Raw genomic sequence first — 21,958 nt, 5'->3', positions numbered from 1 at the left:
CAGCCAACGTCAACTTTTCTCTTTGACTGACCTTGCAACAATATTCATTTAAGGCATAATCACTCTTCGCGGACAAATCATTGTCTATTAAACAGTAATTTATATGATGTGTTCCTGAACATTTTTTTACACCATTGGTTTTATGAAACCCAAGTGTTCCATGGTTGAAACCACTAAAATAACACCACCCTGTTCACAATAGATCATTAAGTATACTTTAAGGAGCATAAATAAAACACTTTCTAATCTTATATTTATTATATAATACAATTCAAATTGAATGAAAATGTTTTTTAGTATCAGAGTTTCAGGTCTTAGATATTTTGTGAGAATTATGGGAGACTGCAAAGCATTTTTAATTAATGCATTTGGGATTAAAAACATTGTTTTTTTTAATGAAAAATAAAATTAGTTGGCATACCATTTCACTTCAGAAACAAAAAGATATAAAGTGATAATGAAAATTAATGGAAATTATAGGTAACTATTTCATTTTAAGGGAATGAATGGAAAATGAAAGATCACAAAAGCTTCTCAAAGGCTAGGCATTTACTTTGAGTATGGTGTGGTATATGGCTTCCTTTTAACCATGTTCCTCAAGATCTTAAGTATTTATGGTGAAAATAGTAATGGTTTCTTCATACTTTTCCATAAAATAGAGAATAATGAATCTTTCTATTTTACTTCGGTGAAAGCCAAAATAAGAAGAGAGATTTAACTCTGAAAAGTAAAAGCACCAAAATATAGCTAAATTAAATAGATCAGATAATTTCAAAAGCATAAGCTTCCTACATTCATGAACTTAAGGGTTCAAATCTAAAAGCCTTAGTTAAAATGAAAAGTCTTAATAAGTAAAAGTTAGCTACCACACCAAAGTACAGAACCCAGAGAATTTCTGGGAACTGATGGGATTCACATCCACACCAGGGTAAATCTAATGGTTTAATTTCACCTAGCTTTCTACAGTAGAGTCACCTCTGAGACTCCATGGGCAAACAGCAGTCTCTCCAGGATTACAGAACTGGGTACAATATCTGAAAAGGAATGCTTTAACTAAGCTTATAGTTCTACACTAACTTTATAATAACTTTATTTTTAAGTTTATCTATTCTGAGAGAGAGAAATCGCAAGCTGAGGAGGGGCAGAGAGTGAGGAGAGGGCAAGAATCCCAAGCACGCTTTGCACTGACAGCATGGAGCCCAACGTAGGGCTCAAACTTATGAACCGTGAGATCTTGACCTGAGCGGAAGTTGGATGCTTAACCGACTGAGCCACACAGGTGCCCCTAACTTCATAATAACTTTGATCATAATAATGTGGATCAAAAGGTTTTTTTTTATAAGGTGGGGAAGGATAAAACTATGCAACTAAGGCATACACTGCTAATTCTTAACAATAACCACAAAAAAAGAAAGAAAATGTTGATCGCAATCATTTGAAGATACAAGAAAATTACAAATTCAGAATTATCTAAAAGAGCCAGAAATTGCACTCATATTTTCTTCTCTAAAGAGAGATACTTGTACTATGTATTATAGAAATCAAAAATTTTATCGGCAAGGGGGAAATTTGTCTTGGTATGTGGTAGCTGGATTCAAGATAGTTCCATGTTACTAATACAAATAGAGTAGGTTAAGCACATAAAATAGGTAAGTATAAATAACCCATATGTTTTCATAAACATTTAAAGAAAGGTTCAGTGACAAGTTGAAAATTAATAAGATATTTTTACAGGAATATTGAAATTCCTAACTTCAATTGACATGGGACTGGCTAGTAGGAAACACTGCCCTGGGATTAATTCTACACGGTGTCTGGCCAACATACTAGCCTGTGTAGACATAATTACCACAAATTGCTATGTTTTCTGTGTACCATCCATTTCATGTAATCATATTAATTTCAAAGCATGAGCAATATCTATTCTAACAAGAGGACCACAATTCTAATTTAGGAATATGAAATTTATACTGGTTTGCTTTGTTCTCTTGGATAACAATCATATGGCTGGGGAAAAGATATTCCCACTAAACCAATAAATATAATCAACAAAGGAAACGCATCAGTGAAGGACCCAAAAATGTCAGCCTTCAGTGCACACTTATAGCCTAGTAATATCTTCAGAACTATATGCCAAGACCACTGATGTCTTTCTGAGGTTTAACTTGGCATCCATCCGACGACCCAGAGATTCTGGAGTTTCCTGCCAGATAAAGGACAAATATACCAACTGGGTCTGGTGCGTTACTTGCTGCTGTTTTAAAAAAACAATGCCAGATTGCAACACTCTTTGTCGACAAAAATGTCTGACATTTCTGGCTTAAGACCTTTTGAGTCTAATAAATAGCTCCATTTCTTATGACAGAGGTTTCTTTCATTGATGGATTTATTAAATAAATAAGCAGTTCATCAGTTTACAGAATGTGTTATTTCACACAATTTACTATGAAAGAACTAGCAGGTGGTACTATTAAGAGCCATCAGTAGTAGGAATTGTTTCATAGATGACCAACTCAATCTACATTTGGAACACTGCCATCCTTTATAAGGTTTTTCCATATAACACATTCGAAGTTTTAGTGCACATCTACTCAGGGTGTTTATGAAATCCTTGTGCAACTTTAAACTTGACCTATCCCACTGAACTATATTTTATGGGACTCTGTTAAAACTGCTGTGTATTCATCCAGACCACATTCTTTAAAGGAACTTCAAGCCAGGATCATGAATGCAATTTATGAAATCACTCGGCAGCAGCTGGAGAATGTTTTCAATGAGGTGGAAAATCAGACTGAATGTTGGATCACCAAAAAATGGTGGTTATGTTGAAGTCTATAAATTTAAACTGCAATGTTAAAGTCTTACTCACACTGATTTAAGTCATTTTTAATTTTTTTCTGTCACAAATACAACAAAGATTAAGGTTTAAAGTTAACATGGAAATTTTTAAAACACCCAAAATGGCTATGATGTTATATATTTCTGTTAGAAATTTTATTATTTTTCCCTTGTTAGAAGACTAATAGCAACCCATTAGAAAATGTTTTACAGTATCCTAAAAAGGCTAACATATATTTTATAGATCACTGATTCTCCAATTGACTTAAACCACATTTAAAAAATTCTACTATTTATAAAGATGCATATTTGTAAGTAAACCATTTCCTAATGGGTTGTTAAAAGAGAAAAATCAGCAGGAGAGAGATTCATTCACATGTAAAAAGAGAACATGGCTAAATGCGATGTAGTACCCTGGATTTAATCCCAGAACAACAACAACAACAAAACATATATGGAGAAACTGGTAAAATCCAGACAAACTCTGTGGTTTAGTTAATACTATTGTACTAATATTTATTTCTTTGTTCTAACAAATCTACTTTGGCTGTGTAAGATGTGGATGAAAAATATATTTCCAAAATGCTCTATAGTATCTTTGCAACTTTTCTATAAACCTAAAATTATTCCAAAATAAATTTTTAGCTTTTTTTCTTAAAGTTTATTTATTTTGAGAAAGAGAGAGAGAGAAAGAGAGCGAGCACATGCACATGAGTAGGGGAGGGGCAGAGAGAGAGAATCCCAAGCAGGCTCCGTGCTGTCAGCACAGAGCCAGATGCAGGGCTCGATTGCATGAACCATGAGATCATGACCTGAGCCAAGATCAAGAGTCACAGGCTTAACTGACTGAGCCACCCAGGTACCCCCAAATTTTATTAGTTTTTTAAATGTGATGAGAATATTGGTACCTTCCGTAATTACCTTTTTCTCTACCTTACCTATAATCACTGACCGGGACACATTTTATTTTCCAAAGTCGGCCAAAACATCTCCCATCACATGTGTTCCTTAGCAAGATTTTCCCATCAAGAGATGGTATTTATTTCTCTATGCCTTGAATCTGGGAACACCCTGAGGCTCTTTGACCAAAACAACATGGTGGAAATGATGCTGTATCAGTTCTGGGGGTAGCTCTTAGCCGGCCTGCTAGCTTCTACTTACTGTGTGTCTGGATTAGTGATTCTTAGAACCCAGCCACCATTTTATGAGAAACCCAAGTGATATGGAGAAGCTATGTACAGGTAATCTTTTTCTCAGCGTTAGCTTGACCTAGCATCTACCGATAGTCATATGAGTAAGACACTCTGGATATCAAGCCCAGTCCAGCTTTCTAATGATGGCAACCCCAGCCAACACCTGATTACAACCACATGAAAGAGTTCAACTACGAGCAGCCCAGCTACATTCAGTCAACCCACAGAACTATGATAATAACAAATTGTCATTTTTGTGCCACTAAGTCTTGGTAGCTTGTTAAACAGTAAAAGATAACTGGGACACTGGCAATTAACAAAAAGGAAGTTTATGCCCAGATGTATTCATGGAGGTGTCAGAAACAGAAGGTCTGACACAGAAGATCTGAAAAAAAAAAAAAAATTTGTTTCTCTTTTCTCTTTTCTGCCTACTTATTTCTCCTCACAGAATTTATTGATTATAGCAGTTGAGGATAAGCAAATTTTAGAAAAAAAACACTCAACTGGAACTTCACAGGAGAATCAACTTTTTTATATTTACCAAAAGTAAAACTTATCAGTTCACTAATGTCAATGATATTTTCTTAAAAGGGACAAGAATTACTCACTGCATTTGCTTACTAAATAACAAGAATACTGTCATGAATCTCAATGGCTGGAGCAAGAATTCCAAGCAGAAGCTATAAGAATATTTATCTAAAAAAAACCCAAAAAACTATATATATCTCTATATATAGATATATAATTATATATAAGTTAATATATATACATATATAACCCAAAGAATAATAGCTAACATTTATATCAGATATCCCTCACAGTCCCATGAGGTGGATCCTCTTACTTTCTCCATTTATAGATCAGGAAAATGAAGCTTAGCAATGTTAAGCAACTTGCCAAGGTCACCAGGTCAGTTAGGGTAGGAGCTAAGCTTCAAATCCAATTTGCGTCCACCGTGTGAGCCCTTTCACTACATTTCAGGTTATATTTTTATACCTAAGGCATCTTTTATCCATTTTAATACACCATTAAAAAAATCATTCCAAACAACTAATCAAATAGCTTATTTCAAACTTGGTCTAAAATTACATTCCAAAAAAGAGACTTAAATTATTTCAAAAATTTTTTTCTAAAATATCTTTTTTTACTGGGCCAGTGCTATAGAAAAAAATGTTTGTGCCCTGTCCCCAAACCCCATCAAATTCATATGTTAAAATCCTAACTCCCAAGGGGATGGTTTTGGAGGTGGGGCTTTTGGATCCCACCTTTGGGAGGTGGGGTGATTGGGTCATGACAGTGGAGCTTCATGAATGGGTTTAGTGCCTTTATGAAAGCGACCCCACACAGATCCCTTACCCCTTCCACCATGTGAGGACATGGCTAAAAGTCAGCCATCTTTGAACCTGTAAGTGGTCCATCACCAGACACCAAATCTACCAGTGCCTTGATCATGGACTTCCTTGTCTCCAAAACTGTAAGAAATAAATTTGTGTTGTTTATAAGCCACCTAGTTGATGGAAATTGTCTTACAGCACCCAAGGAGAGTAAGACAGGTAGCTTATAAATAGACAATTTAGCAAAAAGTCTTTTGGGTTATTTAATTACTATGAGCAAATCAAATACCTGGGAGTCTTGAACATTATACTCTAAAATGAAAAGTGACCCAATCCTCTTGATCTTTACCTCTAAAAATCTCTCTGGAAGGTATTTTTCCCCTTTATTGAACTTCCCTACTAGTTCAGGGCTTCATCATTTCTTGCCTAGACCATTACAAATGGCTCCCAAAGGTCTTCTGTGTCTCAAACCTGTTTCCTCTACAGACCATGGCCCATGCGGCTACCATAGTTCTGTTTTTTAAACAAATATTTGATTATTTTACTCCTTCCATTTAGAAGAAAAACTTTCAAAGTTTGATTTGAAAATCAAAGTTCACCAGTTTGAAATGCAAAGCCCCCACTCCCACTGCTGCCCTCTCCAGTCCCAGCCATCTTTCAGGTATCACTTCTCATTGTATTTCATCAGATATTATTTGCTTTGAAAATCATCATTTTTCAATATCCTGCTTATGATTTTATAAACTCAAGTTTGAGTACTCCCAAGTTTTGTTTTTATGAAAAATGCATGCTTATCATCATATACCCACTTCTTAAGCCTAACCATTCGGATCATCTGGCTCAATCAGGAGTGGAGGAGAAAGTGATACCCAGTACACCTCTGAAGGAGTTAAACATGAGGATGTGGGCATATTTTTTTTCCTCTAAAAAAAGAATGAACTAGGCAACTATGGATGCAATTAAAAGTCGGGAGGTCTAACACTAGAAAAAGGAAGCAACGTTGGATGAGACACCATCATCTGCTTAAAGTGAGGGCTAGCAGAAAGCTCAAGTGAACACGTCATCAACCTTTGTGGGCAGGTTAGCACAGTGGTTCTCAACTTGGCTGCACATTAGAATCATCTGGGGATGTGGAACCCTTGAATATGCTCCAGGCCTATTACATCAGAACCTCCAGGGGTGGAATCAAGTCTCCAGGGGTGGAATCAAACACACTCAGGTGATTCTAATATGCAGTCAAGGTTGACATTCACTCTGTTCAAAGACACAGCTGATGAACAAGGACCAAAGAAGAGTGCTGATGGCGCAGATAACTAGAAAGCAACCATATATTCTAGTGTCCACAAGCACAGTTATGATTTTCTCTGGGAATGTTTAGTAGCCTGGGAACAGAGGCAGATAAAAGGAAAGGCTGGGTTTATCCAAAGGGGATCCAAAATGGATCCAAAAGGATCAAAATAACTGAGGGGTCCCATCTCACAGCACTGCAGTGACTGACCACAAGCTCCAGACTGGATAAGGAGTCAGGAAGCGGTGAGAGATTGAGCAAATGACAACTGTCAATTAGATAAGCCAACGGTGGCATGCAAGAGGGACATCTTGACTTCAGAGAAGAGGATTTCTGGGTTTAAGGTTTAAGATTTAAGATTTCAGGTGAGGCCCCAATCTAAGTGATTAGATAATGTAAAGCAAGGCCACAGCAGAGAACTGGTAGAGTAGAAAAGGTAAAATCATTGGCTGGGAAAGTCTTTGGAGAACAAGGGATTGAGGTTACGGTGTTAGCTGGGGCACCATCATGGATGTTAGAGATACCCAGGCTGATTACAGGACCTGGGAAAGGGAGACAGCCAAGTCCAAGGGCCTGGGAAGTCTGGAGCATAACCTAGAGCGAGAAGATGGTGTCCTTATGAATGATGTAGAAGAGAAATGGACTGAGGTGGCAGGTGGAAGCAGAACGACAAGTGATCTCAGAAGCCAAGTCCTAAGTGTGTGAGAACGAGCAGCATCCATCTGAAAGGGCTGAATCCTCTCAACCAAAGGAAGACAATTGAGGAGCATCTTTTCAAACCATATTTGTTCATATCACTCTCACTCACAGCTTCATGTTCATCAGCAGTTTCCACTTAAAGATAAACATATTAGCAGAGCCCATGAGGTCTAGTGTGAAGGTCTGCCTGACTCCCTCCTGGCTCTCTGCACATCAGCCTATAGGCCTTTATTCCGATTCACCAAAAGTGCCATTTGCCCTACCACCAAAAAGCCATTATGATTTCTTGTTGCCTCAGTCTGGAACCCTCTCCCTTCCTTCCTCTCTCCATTCAGTTAACTTATACACGCTTCCGCTCTCAGCTCAAATTTTACTTAGGGAAGACTTCCTCAAACTTCCACACATGGTCATCTGCTCTCACAGCACTTATCAGTGCTGTAGTTTTACACTTGTTTAGGTGATCATATAATTAAAGTCTGTCTCTCCAACTGGACTGTCAGTTCCAGGAGGGCACAGACTGTAGAATGGCATATGGTAGACCCACTACAAATGCTATTGAATGAATGAATACATGAATGGATATGCAAATGAACAGTGAAAAGGCACTAGATGGATTCTTGATACTATTCTCATAGCAGCAAGAGATAACATTCCTCGAGTACTTCTTCCTATATGTGAGATATGGCTACTCACTGAATCGACACATCAACCTCCATAATAGGTTTTACCATCCCAATTTTATAAATGAGGAAATTGGTGCTCAGATTAAATGACTTGCCTGTCACCGCCCGCCGCCCCACCCCCCACCCCCCCCCCCCCCCCGAGCCAGGATTCTCCCAGGTAGAGGTACTCTATCTCTATATACAGCTGGCAACAGGGGTACCTACAGTGAAAGCCAAATTATTGCACAAAACAGCAACTCTAGATGTTTACACATATCTGGACTTGGATCAGTGTGCCTGGCTTCAAGCTGGTACTCTTCACCATGATATTTTACAATAGAATGGAGGTCCCAAGGGTGCAAACTGGGTCAGTGGAGAATACAATTGGGTGGGGAGCTCAAAAAAAAAATCACTGAGGGGACAGGTAGACAAATCCTCATGGGCAGTCACAAACGATGAGAGAGAGGAGGAGGAGGAGGCAGAATAAGAAGTTGACTCACTGACTCACAGAGATCTTCCCTGAGATGGAAGGGAGTTTTCATTCAAGTGAAGCATCAGGAAGGGTAACCAGTTCCTGCTCATATGGAAGCTCTTCCATATTTTATGGGGCAAAACTCTGAAATCCCCATTTAGTACTAACTCAAATACCTGAGCTTCTTTTAAAGCAAAACCGGGTTCTAATGGCAGGAACCCCAATGGCTTGTGCTCACACAGAAGTAGAGTGGTTTTCGGTTGGGAACAGTACTAAACTGGCTCCTTGACATTGCAAACACAATTCCAACTTGCCCACGGCGCCAGGTCCAAAGCACATGAACCTCTAGACACAAATAGAGTATGTGAGGAAAGAAATTTCACGGTTTTTCTTTTAATCTAGTTTTGGTCAAAATCCAAATAAGAGACATTCACATGCTGTATTAGTTTCCTAGGGCTGCCATATTAAGTACCACAAACTTGGTGGATTAAAATGATAGAAATTTATTCTCTCACAATTCTGGAGCCTAGAAGTCTGAAAGCAGGGGTCAGCAGGGCCATGTTCTCTCTGAAGTCTCTAGGGGAGGACGCTTCCTTGCTTCTTCCAAGAATTGCCTAGGTTGCTGGAAATCCTTGGTGTTCTTTGGTTTGTAGCTTCCTCACTCCAGTCTCTGCCTCCATCACTACACAGCCTTGTGTGTGCGTGTGTGTATCTCTGGGTCCAAATGTCACTCTTCTTATAAAGACACCAGTCATTAAAGATTCACTCTAATGAATATGACCTCATCTGAATCTGATTACAACTGCAAAGACTTTATTTCCAGATAAGGTTATATTCATATATTCATAGGTACTAGAGGTTAGTGGGTCTTTTTTTTTTTTTTTTTTTTTAGTAAATGAATACCTTCATTTATTTGTTTTTTACATTAGTTAATATTCAATTTTTTGCTTAGAAGCACAAAATCCTAATTAGCACAGAAAGATCTAAAGAAAGTATCCTAATATGAGACTATTAAGAATTTATTAATTTATATATTAAAAATAAACATTGGGGCCCATCGGTGGCTCAGTCAGTTAAGTGTCTACTCTTGATTTTGGCTCAGGTCATGATCTCAGGGTTGTGAGATCGAGCCCTGCATCGGGCTCTACACTGACAGCATAGAGCCTGCTTGGGATTCCCTCTCTCCCTTTCTCTGCCGCTCCCCTGTTCTCTCTTTGGATTTTGTGTCTTCCTCTCTCTCTGCCCCTCCCTCGCTTGAGCAGTCTCTCTCTCATGCACAAATAAACTTAAAAAAAAAATAATTAACAAAATAAACATGTTAACTATTCTAGAATAAAATAAGAAATAAAAAATAAAAATAAACACTTGTATCTCTGAGGAAAATCACTATAATCAATTGGAAATTTAGCCAGCTACTAGGATATAAGGGGGAAAAAGTCCTTAACAATTAAGGCATATAAAAATCTCTACCTCCACACCTTCCGCTTAACTCCTTCAAGCCTTTTTGTTCCCTGCTCTACTCCCCGGTTTTACTGAGATATAATCGACCAACAAAATTGTATTAGTTTAAGGTACACAACATAGTGATTTGATACATGTCTGTATCACAAAAGGATTACCACAATAAGTGCAGTTACCATCACAGGAGACTCAAGTCAAACTGCAACACACGCTAACCCCTCATTCCTCCAGGGAGTCCAAATGCTACCTTTCTACAAATTCAGATTACCAGAACGTGGCACACCTGCATTCAATTCACTTCATGAGTGAGTTCTTCAGTAAAATGCCCTTTTTAAAAAAGTTTAAATAAAAACATATGAAAAAATACGCTGGTTTCTTCTACAAAACCACAACTGAATACAATAATCATTATGTCTTTTCAAAAGGCCTTTTTATAATTACCATGAGAAAAGTTTACCTGTCCTGATGATAATGAAAAGTTTTCTTTGCAAATTAGGAAGCTAGGTAGTTTATACTATAGTAGCAAACTTACGCTTAGTAGTCTACACTATAGTAGTATACTTACACTTAATCGTCTATACTATAATACTATAGTAGTCTTGGTTGTATCAGAATCACTGCGTAGGAGGGTAGGGAGGAAGATGATGAAAATGCGTGTCTAGGACCCACACCTAACCCACAAAATCAGAATTAATGGGGATGAGGCCCAGACATATGCACACTTTTTTTTTTTTTTTTAATATATATTTTTGAGAGAGAATGAGAGACAGCGCAAACAAGGAAGGGGCAGAGAGAGGGAGACCCAGAATCCGAAGCAGGCTCCAGGCTCTGAGTTATTAGCACAGAGCCCGACTTAGGGCTTGAACCCATGAACTGTGAGGTCATGACCTGAGCCAAAGTTGGACACTTAACTGACTGAGCCACCCAGGTGCCCCAGCATATGAACTTCTGACAAGCATCCAAAGTGATTCTGATGTACACAAAGTGTGAGTACTACCAGGTGACGGTTTGACAATTTTTTCACCCCCTTTCCAACCCTTTATTCTCAGGGGTGTGTAGTTTGCAAGTTATATTTCAATGGTCTTATGGAGTTCATGTCCTTTATTGAAAGCTATACATTTTTCTATTTAAATTTAACATTAATAGACAGTTTCTAAGCATTCTACCTCTGAGATACTCATTTGAAATAATACCTGTGACTGTATTTTAAGTCCTAATGCATTTTTTTCCCAAAGATGACATACATTCTCAAACAGATGGCTCTATTCATCCTCACCACTCAGGAGTACGCTGCAAGAAACTATTATTCTCTTCAAAGATGAAAAATAAAGGTTCAAGCCCAACTCAAACTGAGTATTTATTAAACACCTTTAATGCTCAAGACACTGTTAAATATCACCTCATCAGGAGAGGTTATACTGCTAGGGAGGTAACTCTCTGAATATGGAAAGGTTAGTGTTGCACTGAAACACTCCCCTGGCCCCTGATTCACCAGCTCCTGCGTGCACAGAATTGCACAGTCTGAACAGGGGAATTATCTTAATTGATCAGTATAAGCAGTCGTGAACAATTCGGCATAAGAGCGCCAAGTACTTTCTTCTTGCGATGCTATTTTTCTCATCTTCATTTCACATGTAAAAATTCATTAAAACCTCTCAAATTTAAGGCTATCAAGTACCACAAAGAACTATTGTCACTAAGGCGAAAAATATATATATTGGTTTCCACGGGTTTCTATAGTTGAAAGTATGTGAAAAATTATTTAGTTGGTTTGAAGTCTTTTGTGAAATCCCTTGCGAGACCCAACTGTTGACTGTGGTTAGAATACGTTCAAAAGTATAATCAGATTGCATCATCGCCATCACCTGCTCAGAGGCAAGTTGAAGAAACATGTGCTCATGAAGCTGAGGCTGCCTTATTGTACTACGCTCTCATGTGGGCTTGCCAGAGAGATTAGTCACCAGTTTGCAGCTGGTTTCAAATTCAGTTGCTGCGATACCAGTGCAGATGCAGTGGCTTACCCTAATTATACTGCTCCAGTTTAATCTTTCCACTTGTAGCGTACTATATACTGGATCGAATGCAAGACTCTGAAAATTGGTTTCAAACAGAAGAGACTTCAAACTCACACACTCGTGACCCTCCCCGACAGCCTGCTAATCCTATTTCATCACTGTATCACTGGGGTCTTCTGAATCCATCCCAAAGGTGTCTTTACCTACCTCAGCCATCACGGAATCTCATTAACAAAAAAGGCAGGAAAAGCTGTTCTTAAAAAAACCACTTTTGAAATAAAAGTTTTGTCAGCTCCAAAGGTACTTTTTAATATTTATTTACAAGAATTTCCATTTTCTCCCTGCTTGCAATTCAACATACTAGCAAATCCTAAGGAAATTAATCTTAGTCAGTGGTTTCTAAATTTGAATGATGATCAAAATCACCCCAGAGGCTTTTAAAAAGACCCACAGATTTCCCTAGCTTTATCTAGGACCTACTGAGTCATAATTTAGAGGTTTCTTTTAAAATTAACCTGTAAATAAAGCTTATGATGGTACTGCTTCTGAGAGAAAAAGAAAGAAAAGAAAAGGAAAGGAAAGGAAAGGAAAGGAAAGGAAAGGAAAGGAAAGGAAAGAAAAGAAAAGAAAAGAAAAGAAAAGAAAAGAAAAGAAAAGAAAAGAAAAGAAAGAAAACGAAGGAAGGAAGAAAGAAAGAACAGGTGTTTGCCTATCTCAGGCAGGTCTCTTTGTTGCGTATTCCTATTTGTAATAAATGCCCTTGTGTCAGGTATGAGGTCTATACAAGGAAGTGGGGTGAATTAGAACTCTTTAAACAAAAAAAAAAGAAATAAAATCCTAGCACCACAAATCCATAGAAGATAATCAGAGAAGAGGCTGCAAGAGGATATTTGTGGGTGTGAACAATAAAGGCGAGGGGTAAAACACGTATTTTCATATAGTCATTATTTTTCAGGCATCTGTTTCAATTTGCTGGATGCATTATAGTTTTTTCTCGAAGATAACATGATTTCCTTATGATTTTGACAGTATACATTTTAGACTTTATGCATTTCTATTCTCTTGTTTCTTAATAATGCATTCATGCCACATTAAGTGGTAAACAAGAATAGGCAATCCATGCCTTCGCCACACATACCATATCCTGTATGGTATTAAAAAATTAATATACTAAAGATAGTTCTATGAGTAAAATAAAGTATATTATAAGAAATTCACATCAACATATTTCAGAATACCCCTGGGGATAAAGACAACACATTAAAGTTACAGTGAAAACATCTGAAAAAAAAAATCACTCAAGTTCTGCAATATCTCTCCTTACCAAATGAATAATGTCAGTTTTACTCTATCGTCTGATCTAAAATTTAGAATTTATTATATACAAATATGAAGTTAAGCATTCTGCTGTAACAGGTTACTCAATACACTGCTAAAATAATCACTGTGTAAATTTTAAATTTTTTTTTTAATGTTTATTTATTTTTGAGACAGAGAGAGACACAGCATGAACGGGGGAGGGGCAGAGAGAGAGGGAGACACAGAATCTGAAACAGGCTCCAGGCTCTGAGCAGTCAGCACAGAGCCCGACGCGGGGCTTGAACTCACGGACCGCAAGATCATGACCTGAGCCGAAGTCGGCCGCTCAACTGACTGAGCCACCCAGGCGCCCCCACTGTGTCAATTTTAAAAACTGGATTTCCCTAAAGGCTAAAAGCTACACAACAATGATAAATAGAATCTACAGTACTTTCAGGTACTCTGTTGAGTATTTTTAAATAACTAGTAAACACCCAGCTTAGTTGATGGCTAACTTGCCCAGACAGACTTTCCTATGACAGAATATGTTAATCTGACAATTACTTATGGCCAGTTATAAACGTAAACAGCAGTGATGAGATTCAAACAAAATCTGAAGGTCAAATTTCAACTGACTCTCTCATCCTGACCCCAGTTCCTGACCCATACTGTTACAAATTAATTTCTCTGTTATTTAATATTTGTTTTATATGTTCAAAATATAACACAAGTTGTCTTACAACACTCAATATTGTTGATGCCCTAGAGAGGGCAAAATAGATGGATTCAATGAGGCAGAGGCCATCTTCTCCAATATGACTGTAACTACTTCTTTATTTAATAAGCATTCAGTTAAGTGGGAAATTATTTACAAATGCATGCCTTCAACATTACATTTTAATTCAAAACAAGTGGATTATATGCATTTAATAAAGTAAATATTTTGAAGTTACTTAGAAGAAATACAATTTTTCCTGGCATTGTCTTTTCCCATATTATATTGTTGAACGCTGATTCAGGCCGTTATTCCGTACAACATAAAAATGTTTCTAGGGCATCTATATTATATGACATGAGTAATTTTTGGTGCTAGATTGCTCTTATCTTCTCCTTCTCTTCATATTTAGATCCATCCTTTTCTGTCACAGCCTGTACGGTTTCTGCATCATCCATAATTGCATTTAAAACAAACAAAAAACCGTGACTATTAGCTTACCGTATTGAGGCTCTTACTCATTGACAGAAGTCTTCCATTTGAGGTGGAACAACAACAACAACAAACTATGTTGTTCAGTAACTCCTGTAATTCAGAATGTTCTTACATCATAGTTTTCACCAAAGTTTAGTAAATGCTTCAGTGGATTTTGCTATGTGCTCTCACTATACCTACTGTTTTTAAAATGTTTGATGTTATCTATTTTATATGACTGCCAGTTTTGTCTCATACTGTTTTTTCCAAATTAAAATTCAAAGCTCTTGAGGCACCTGGGTGGCTCAGTTGGTTAAGCATCCAACTTCGGGCCAGGTCATGATCTCACAGCTCATGGGTTTGAGCCCTGCGTCGGGCTCTGTGCTGAGAGCTCAGAGCCTGGAGCCTGCTTCGGATTCTGTGTCTCCCTCTCTCTCTGCCCGAACCCCACTTGCCCTCTGTCTCTGTCTTTCAAATATGAATAAACGTTAAAAAAAAAGTTTTTTGTAATTCAAAACTCTTTTCTTCATATCTCCTCTTTAAACACTCCAAAATCTTCTGATTTGAAGGTTACAGCAAAGACATTACATTCAATGGCAATCTATGGCAGTTAGGTCACTTTCTCGAAGATCCTACGGGCAGGGATGGGAAGAAACTTAAAGTACAGGGAACAACACTGTCATTTCAGTTAAGTTTATTTTCAAGTGTTTCTGTGCTGAAGGTACATATGAATAGGAGAGAACTCTAGAAATAATTTAGGAAGTCCATTAGGTAAAACATGAAGAACCATATAAAGTATGTTATTCTCGAGTTCTAGGATTTGTGAATTTGCCTATAACAAAAACTATAGTTTGTTAGTTTGAGTTGCATTGCTGCCTATGACAACAGTTAGTCTCTCTGAATTTTTGTTTTGCTGCCACGTGCTCTGCTTTTCTAGGTCAACATTTGGAGAACAGTTTCAACTACATGGCATAATTGACCTGCAATAAAATTGTCATTATAGATAAAAAGACAAGTTCTTTGTAAGTTTTTGAATGGGTTGCTCAGAAGACAATTTCTCCCTACAAGTGGCAAACACCCCACATCTGACTTTCCCCCAACTGTCCACCCATCTGTTGCTTGCTTTAGCATTCTCACATAGGAAAGATTTGTGGGGAGGGGCTGTATTTGTAGAAGACCCACCTGATGAGATTTCTGAGCCTTTCTTCTTAGTAAGCCCATCACCTAATTTGTTGTATACAACTTCCGATTGTTTTGAAGCAGATGAGAATTTAAAGACATTTGCAAATCAGTCTGATGGTTTTATAAGTTATGGCAGCCACACCTAAACTGACAGCTCTTTCTTTTTTATTTTAGCAATTAAATGATGGATTATTTCCACAGCACTTAACTATGTTTTTGTAGAAATAATTACTTCTTTGTTATACTTACATATTTTTTAAATTGCATTGTGCAATTACAGAAACAAACACGCATGTGTAGGAGCAAAGAGTGTGACATATGAACAGATCACCAGTCTGCTGGAGGAGCAGAAGCATGTCCGCTCAGTAGAGAAGAGCCGGTACACTGCCAACATTCAGGGCTTTGCGGAAAAGGTGAACACTGATCATTTTGCAAACTCACCTAAGTGGAGGTCATTTAAGACTTCCCTTCTATACTATTCTTTGGGGAAAACATGGGACCCCTCTTTTCCAAAGTAATGGACAAAAGAGGCACTGAAATGGAAGCAAAGGTATTTTGGAAGAAATTAAAGAAAAATAACATTTGACTTCCCGAGTCTTTGTCAAGGGCCAGTCCTATACTTCCAATTCTTATTTCAAAGATACACTTGTTATTATTATATTTGTAAATAAAGGTTGTGTGGGGAGGATTGGTGCATATGTAATTAAATAACAGAAGTCAATCACAGAATTTTTCAATAGAAATGTTTACTTAGTGAAACAAAACTCCTATTTCAAAAAATTACACAATAAAAGCAACATTTCCATCTTGATACAGACAATATTGTATCTTAATTAATGCTGAAATCTGACAATCAGAACTCTACCGGTCAAACTTAAAATAGCTGATGCTGACTATCCACAAAGCTGTGAGCAGCATAGAAGAACCTAAAAATGCTAACATGAACAGATAAAAAATTTTCCATTTGTATTTAACTGGGTTACTCTCTTTGGCAACAACACAAAGCTTCCTCTAATGTAATTACTTCAATGAATCAGCAATGAAGACGGAAAGAATTTCAGCCACAAAAATTAAGAATTCCTGAATGGAGGGGTGGCTGGGTGGCTCGGTTGGTTAAGCGTCCGACTTCAGATCAGGTCATGATCTCACCATCAATGGATTCGAGACCCGCAATGGGCTCTGTGCTGACAGCTCGGAGCCTGGAGCTGCCTCAGATCCTGTGTCTTATCTCTCTCTACCCCTTCCCTGCTCACGCTCCATCTCTCTCTCTCTCTCTCTCTCTCAAAAATAAATAAACATGGAAAAAAAAAAAAAAAGATTTCCTGAATGGAATTTCTAACAATATTTGCAGAATAAACGCATTTAACTTGAGGCTTTAATGACTCCAGAAAAAAACAAAAAGCCCAGCTCACAACAATACACAGTTGTTTGGAAGACCAAATGAAATCAGATATGTCATTGTGCGCTGAAATGTTTAAAGCACTAGGAAATATTAGGCATTCTTACTAATTAATATGTATTAGTTAATAACTCAGGGTGCCTGGGTGGCTCAGTCAGTTAAGCATCTGACTCTTGGTTTCAGCTCAGGTCATGATCTCATGGTTGGTAAGACTAGCTCCACACTGGGCTCCACGCAGACAATGCAGAGCCTGCTTGGAATTCTCTCCTTTTCTCTCTCTCTGTGCCCCTTCCCCACTCATGAGCTCACACGCACTCTCTCTCTCTCAAAAATAAACTTATTATGATGTAAAACTTCTTGAATAAAGATCTCAAAACTTATATTTCAGGACTTTTGAAATTTTCAACAGTTAATAACTCTCTGAAAGTTAGATTCTAAGTAGTCCTCTAATAAATGTGGGTTCAATAGGATATTCAGTTTTATAAAATCTTCCATGAAAAAAGGAGTTTTAGGCCAGTATGGAAATGCTGAACACTATAAACCCAAGAAGATATTTTCGGGACAGTAATAAACACTAAAAAGTTCTTGCAAAACATCTTTTACCATTTTAAGCTAATTTCCCAAACTTAATTTACACACAAGACTCCTTTTTTACATCAACTATTAACATTCCAAAAAACTAGTAAATGTTAATGTTTCTAATTTAACTCAAATATTACGAATTCTTCTCTTACTCTGTCCAAGTATGAAAGATTTGAGATCAATTTACATTGGTAATTTACCTTTTGTCATCTGTTATACATGACATGTTTTCACCACTAATTCTAGGTGAAATATATATCTATATTAAACTACATGTTGAAAAACCAGCAATAAGGGCACCTGAATGGCTCAGTTAGTTGAGCATCTTGGCTCTTGATTTCAACTCAGGTCATGATCTCATGGTTCATGGGACTGAGCCCCGAGTCAGGCTCAGTGTTGACAACACAGAGCCTGCTTAGAATTCTCCCCCCACCCTCCCCTGCTCACATTCTCTCTCTTTCTTTAAAAAAAAAAAAAAAAAAAAAAAGATTCTTTCTCTGTCTCCCTCTCTCTCTGCCCCTCTCCTGTCCACACATGCTCCTTCTCTCAAAATAAGTAAACATTTAAAAATTTATATTAAAAAAAGGGGGCACATGGATGGCTCAGTTCGTTAAGCATCTGACTCTTGATTTTGGCTCAGGTCATGATCTCACGGTTCAGGGATGGAGCCCTTTGATGGGCTCTGCACTGACAGGGAGGAGTCTGCTTGGGATGCTCTCTCTTCCTCTTTCTCTGCCCCTCCCATGCTCCTGCATTCACACATGCTTTCTCTTAAAATAAATTAATTAAAAAAAGAAAAACAGCAATAAAGTCATCTAAAATCCAATTAAATAAATACAAGAAGGTAATAATGCATAAAAAATAAAAAATCAAATGTCAAAATTAATAGCATTCATAACAATAAAACAATAGTTTTTTCACAAAAACAAACATTTAAGGTCTGTCACATCAGCAGGAAGTTATAAAGTTGAGACAAAAAATTAGAGAGAATTACCTTGTTCTTCTTTTAAGTAATAATAATTCTGACCTTGAAATGGAAGTATAGAGGACAATAAACAGGCTATGGCCAGGGCTTACAAGCTTGAGCTGTTAAAAACAGCTTTTGTAACAACAGAAATTTCTTCCAAGCTCTTCATACTCTAAAGTACTAAAAAGGTAAGTGGAATATAAAAATCCATCAAAATAGAATTTATCCTCACAAAAGTTAAAAATTATCCCTTTCCTCCCAAAATATTCTATAAATGTCATGTACTAGGCTGTGAATTAAATCTCAACACATTTAAAGATTATCATTTGGCCCACATTCTCTGACCACAATGCATTAAATTAAAAACCTTCACCAAAAATATAACCAAAACAAAACATCTCATATACTTGGAAATCTTAAAATATTTTTAAACAACTCAGCAATGAAGTATAGACAGTGAAAAATATGTAAAACTGAAAACTAGTGGAAATAATACAAATTAAATTTGGAGGCTGCTAATTTGCATTTGAAGGGAAATACAGAGCATTTTAATGAATATATTAGAATATTAAAAAGCTAAAAATTGATGAGCCTAAAGTAAGCAACCAGCCTAAGAAGTCAGAATGAGACTAACAAAACAAATCCCAAAGAAAATGAAAAAAATTTTAGTTAGAAACAAAAGAACAATGAAATAGGATATAACAATGCAATAAAGAGGACGATAAATTCTAAAATCAATCTTTGAAAAGACTAAGCAAATAGCAAAGGAAAAAGCAAACAATATTCGGGAGAGAAATCCAACATAACAACAAAAATCCCGGAGATTAAAAAAAAAAAGATGTTATTTTAAAATCTCTCTGGCAATAAATTGTGAATTTTTTTTTAAATGAGCAATCTTCATTGAAACTATAACTTAACCATATTGACTCCGTAGACTAGTCAATAATTATTAATAAATTCATTCAGTAGATAAAAAGCTACCCACTAAGGAAACACCAGGCCCAGAAAATTTTGCAAGTGAATTCTAATAAAATCAAATGTTATACAAATTTTTCCAACAAATTGTTTAGAAATAAGGAACACTTTCCACTCCATTTAATGAGTCTAATGTAACCCTTAACCTAACTTTTCAAAGACAGCACAAGAATGGAAAATTACAAATCTCACTCATAAAAATGTGTTGCAAAAATCTCAAGCCAAATATAAGCTAAGCGAATCCAATAATTTATTTTTAAAAATATCAAAAATAAAATATACTTTGACTTTACTTGAGGAATGCAAAGTTGTTTATACATTAAAGATTAAAGCAAAAAGTTACTTGATCAAGGGATCTAAAAAAAGGCATTTGATAACACTGCCAATTTATAATAAAAAAAAAAAATTAAGAGTAACCTGATAAACAGTATATACTGTATTTACTAGTTGAACACCGTAAACATTATAAGCGTTCTCTTCACAATCAAAAATGGAAAAAAGATGCTTGCTTTCACATTTCAACATACTTGACAGAGATCCTAGATAACTCAATGAGATAAAAAATAAAAGCCTTAATGATTGGAAAGAAACAAAACTCTGAAATTATTTAATGTTTATGATTACCTACTTAAAAAATCCAGAAGAACCTAAATTATTAGAATTAAAACTTTCATCAAGATGGTTGCCACAAAAATCTACATGTTTTTATACTGGAAACAAACAGAACATACAATCTTTAAAAAGAAAACATTTTCAGAATGACAACAAAGTGAACACCCACAAACCCACCACTCAATTTAAGAAATAGAATTTATGGTTAACCATAAAGTCGCCCTATCTCACTCTCCCTTCCCCCCACTTCAGAGGTAAATTCTAAATTCTGTGTTTCTTATTCTCTGTTTTAATAGTGTTACCATATTTGTTTATATTCCTAGTTTAATGTTTCAGAACCATATAAGTGGAATCACAATGACAATGTATATACAATACTCTTTAGCAATTCCCATTTCTCATTCCACATCATTTATTTATCTGGGATTTATCCATATTGCTGCATGTACCTTGAGTTGCTTTGTTTTTATATGAAAGTGCATTGTACAAATAAACCACAGATTATAGATCTATTCTGATGATGAACATGTGCTTTACTTTGTTTTACCATTAAAAGCAACATTGTTATTGGATATTTGTAGCCAACACCCCCCCAAAAAACAAAAACAAAAACAAAAACAAAACAAAACAAAACAAAAAAAAGAAAACAAAAAAAAAAAAAGGAAAAGAAGAAAGAACCTTGACTTAGGTCTAACACTTTATACAAAAATTACTCAAAACAGACCGCTGGGTTTATGGTATTTTTGCGATAGCAGCCCAAAGGGACTAAGACAGCATAAGCAAGAGGCAACAATAATATCTGGTCAGATCTATCACTTTAATGACCTTAACCCCAGCTGGTCACAAGACAGCATTACAAAATGTAATACAGGGACACATCAACAGACCCTTGTCTGGGACAAACGATTTCTAAGCAAACTCTAGTTAACCTACACACCTAGCTTTGTCCCTGCAGACTCAGTGCCTGACCTGTCAGCTCCAAGTCTCCCAATGGTTCACCTTCTCTCTAGAGTTTCTTCTGCTTTGTTTTACAGCATTCTACCCAACTTGGTTGGTGATTTTTGAAATGAACACTGACCTCTGGCCAATCCAGCTTACCCTCAGAGCTTATCTTCACAAAAGATGGTGAGGTAAACAAAGGATAAGTCTTCCGGACTCTCATTGGTTAAGACCACAACTGAGCAAGTTTCCACTGTTCACATCCACACAAGTTAGTATCACTTAAATCTACATTGCAAGTAACCTTGAGCATGATATCAGTATTCACACATATATAATTCTGATATATTTGAGAATATGGATAGAGAAACAAAAAAATAGAGGTTCATTTCAGACAAATAGGAAAGAACATTCCTTAACCATGATAAGAAATTTGTAAAATAGGTGAGGAATTATTATGCAAGGTGCCAAAAGACAGGGTATTGAATAGTTAATTAGCATTTTTTTTAAATGTTTATTTATTTTTGAGACAATGTGAGAGACAGCATGCAAGCAGCGGAAGGGCAGACAGAGGGAGACAGAATCTGAAGCGGGCTCCAGGCTCTGAGCTGTCAGCCCAGGGCCCGATGCGAGGCTCGAACTCACAAACTGTGAGGTCATGAACTGAGCCAAAGTTGGAAGCTTAACCAACTGAGCCACTCAGGCACCCCAAGTTAATTAGCATTTTTAAGGTTAGGGCTCTGTTTCTCCTCCCCTTCTCTTACCTTCACCTCACTTCTCCCTCCCTCCCTACCAAACCCACACACAGTCTCTCTCTCTGCTGGTTAAGAAATTCATAAAAGAGATCCATAA

At 36.8% G+C, this 21,958-nt stretch overlaps 1 protein-coding gene across 1 annotated transcript in view; it reads right to left on the bottom strand.

Annotated features, from left to right (window-relative positions):
• UMAD1 (UBAP1-MVB12-associated (UMA) domain containing 1) overlaps positions 1 to 21,958 on the bottom strand; it is a 217,288-nt gene that overhangs the window by 141,331 nt on the left and 53,999 nt on the right. The gene's annotated exons all lie outside the window — the stretch shown is intronic.

The sequence above is a fragment of the Panthera pardus genome, unplaced genomic scaffold, assembly GCF_024362965.1.
Source record: "Panthera pardus isolate Hobbes unplaced genomic scaffold, ASM2436296v1 HiC_scaffold_8, whole genome shotgun sequence".
Lineage (NCBI taxonomy): Eukaryota > Metazoa > Chordata > Mammalia > Carnivora > Felidae > Panthera > Panthera pardus.
This window is presented reverse-complemented; position numbering and strand designations above follow the sequence as displayed.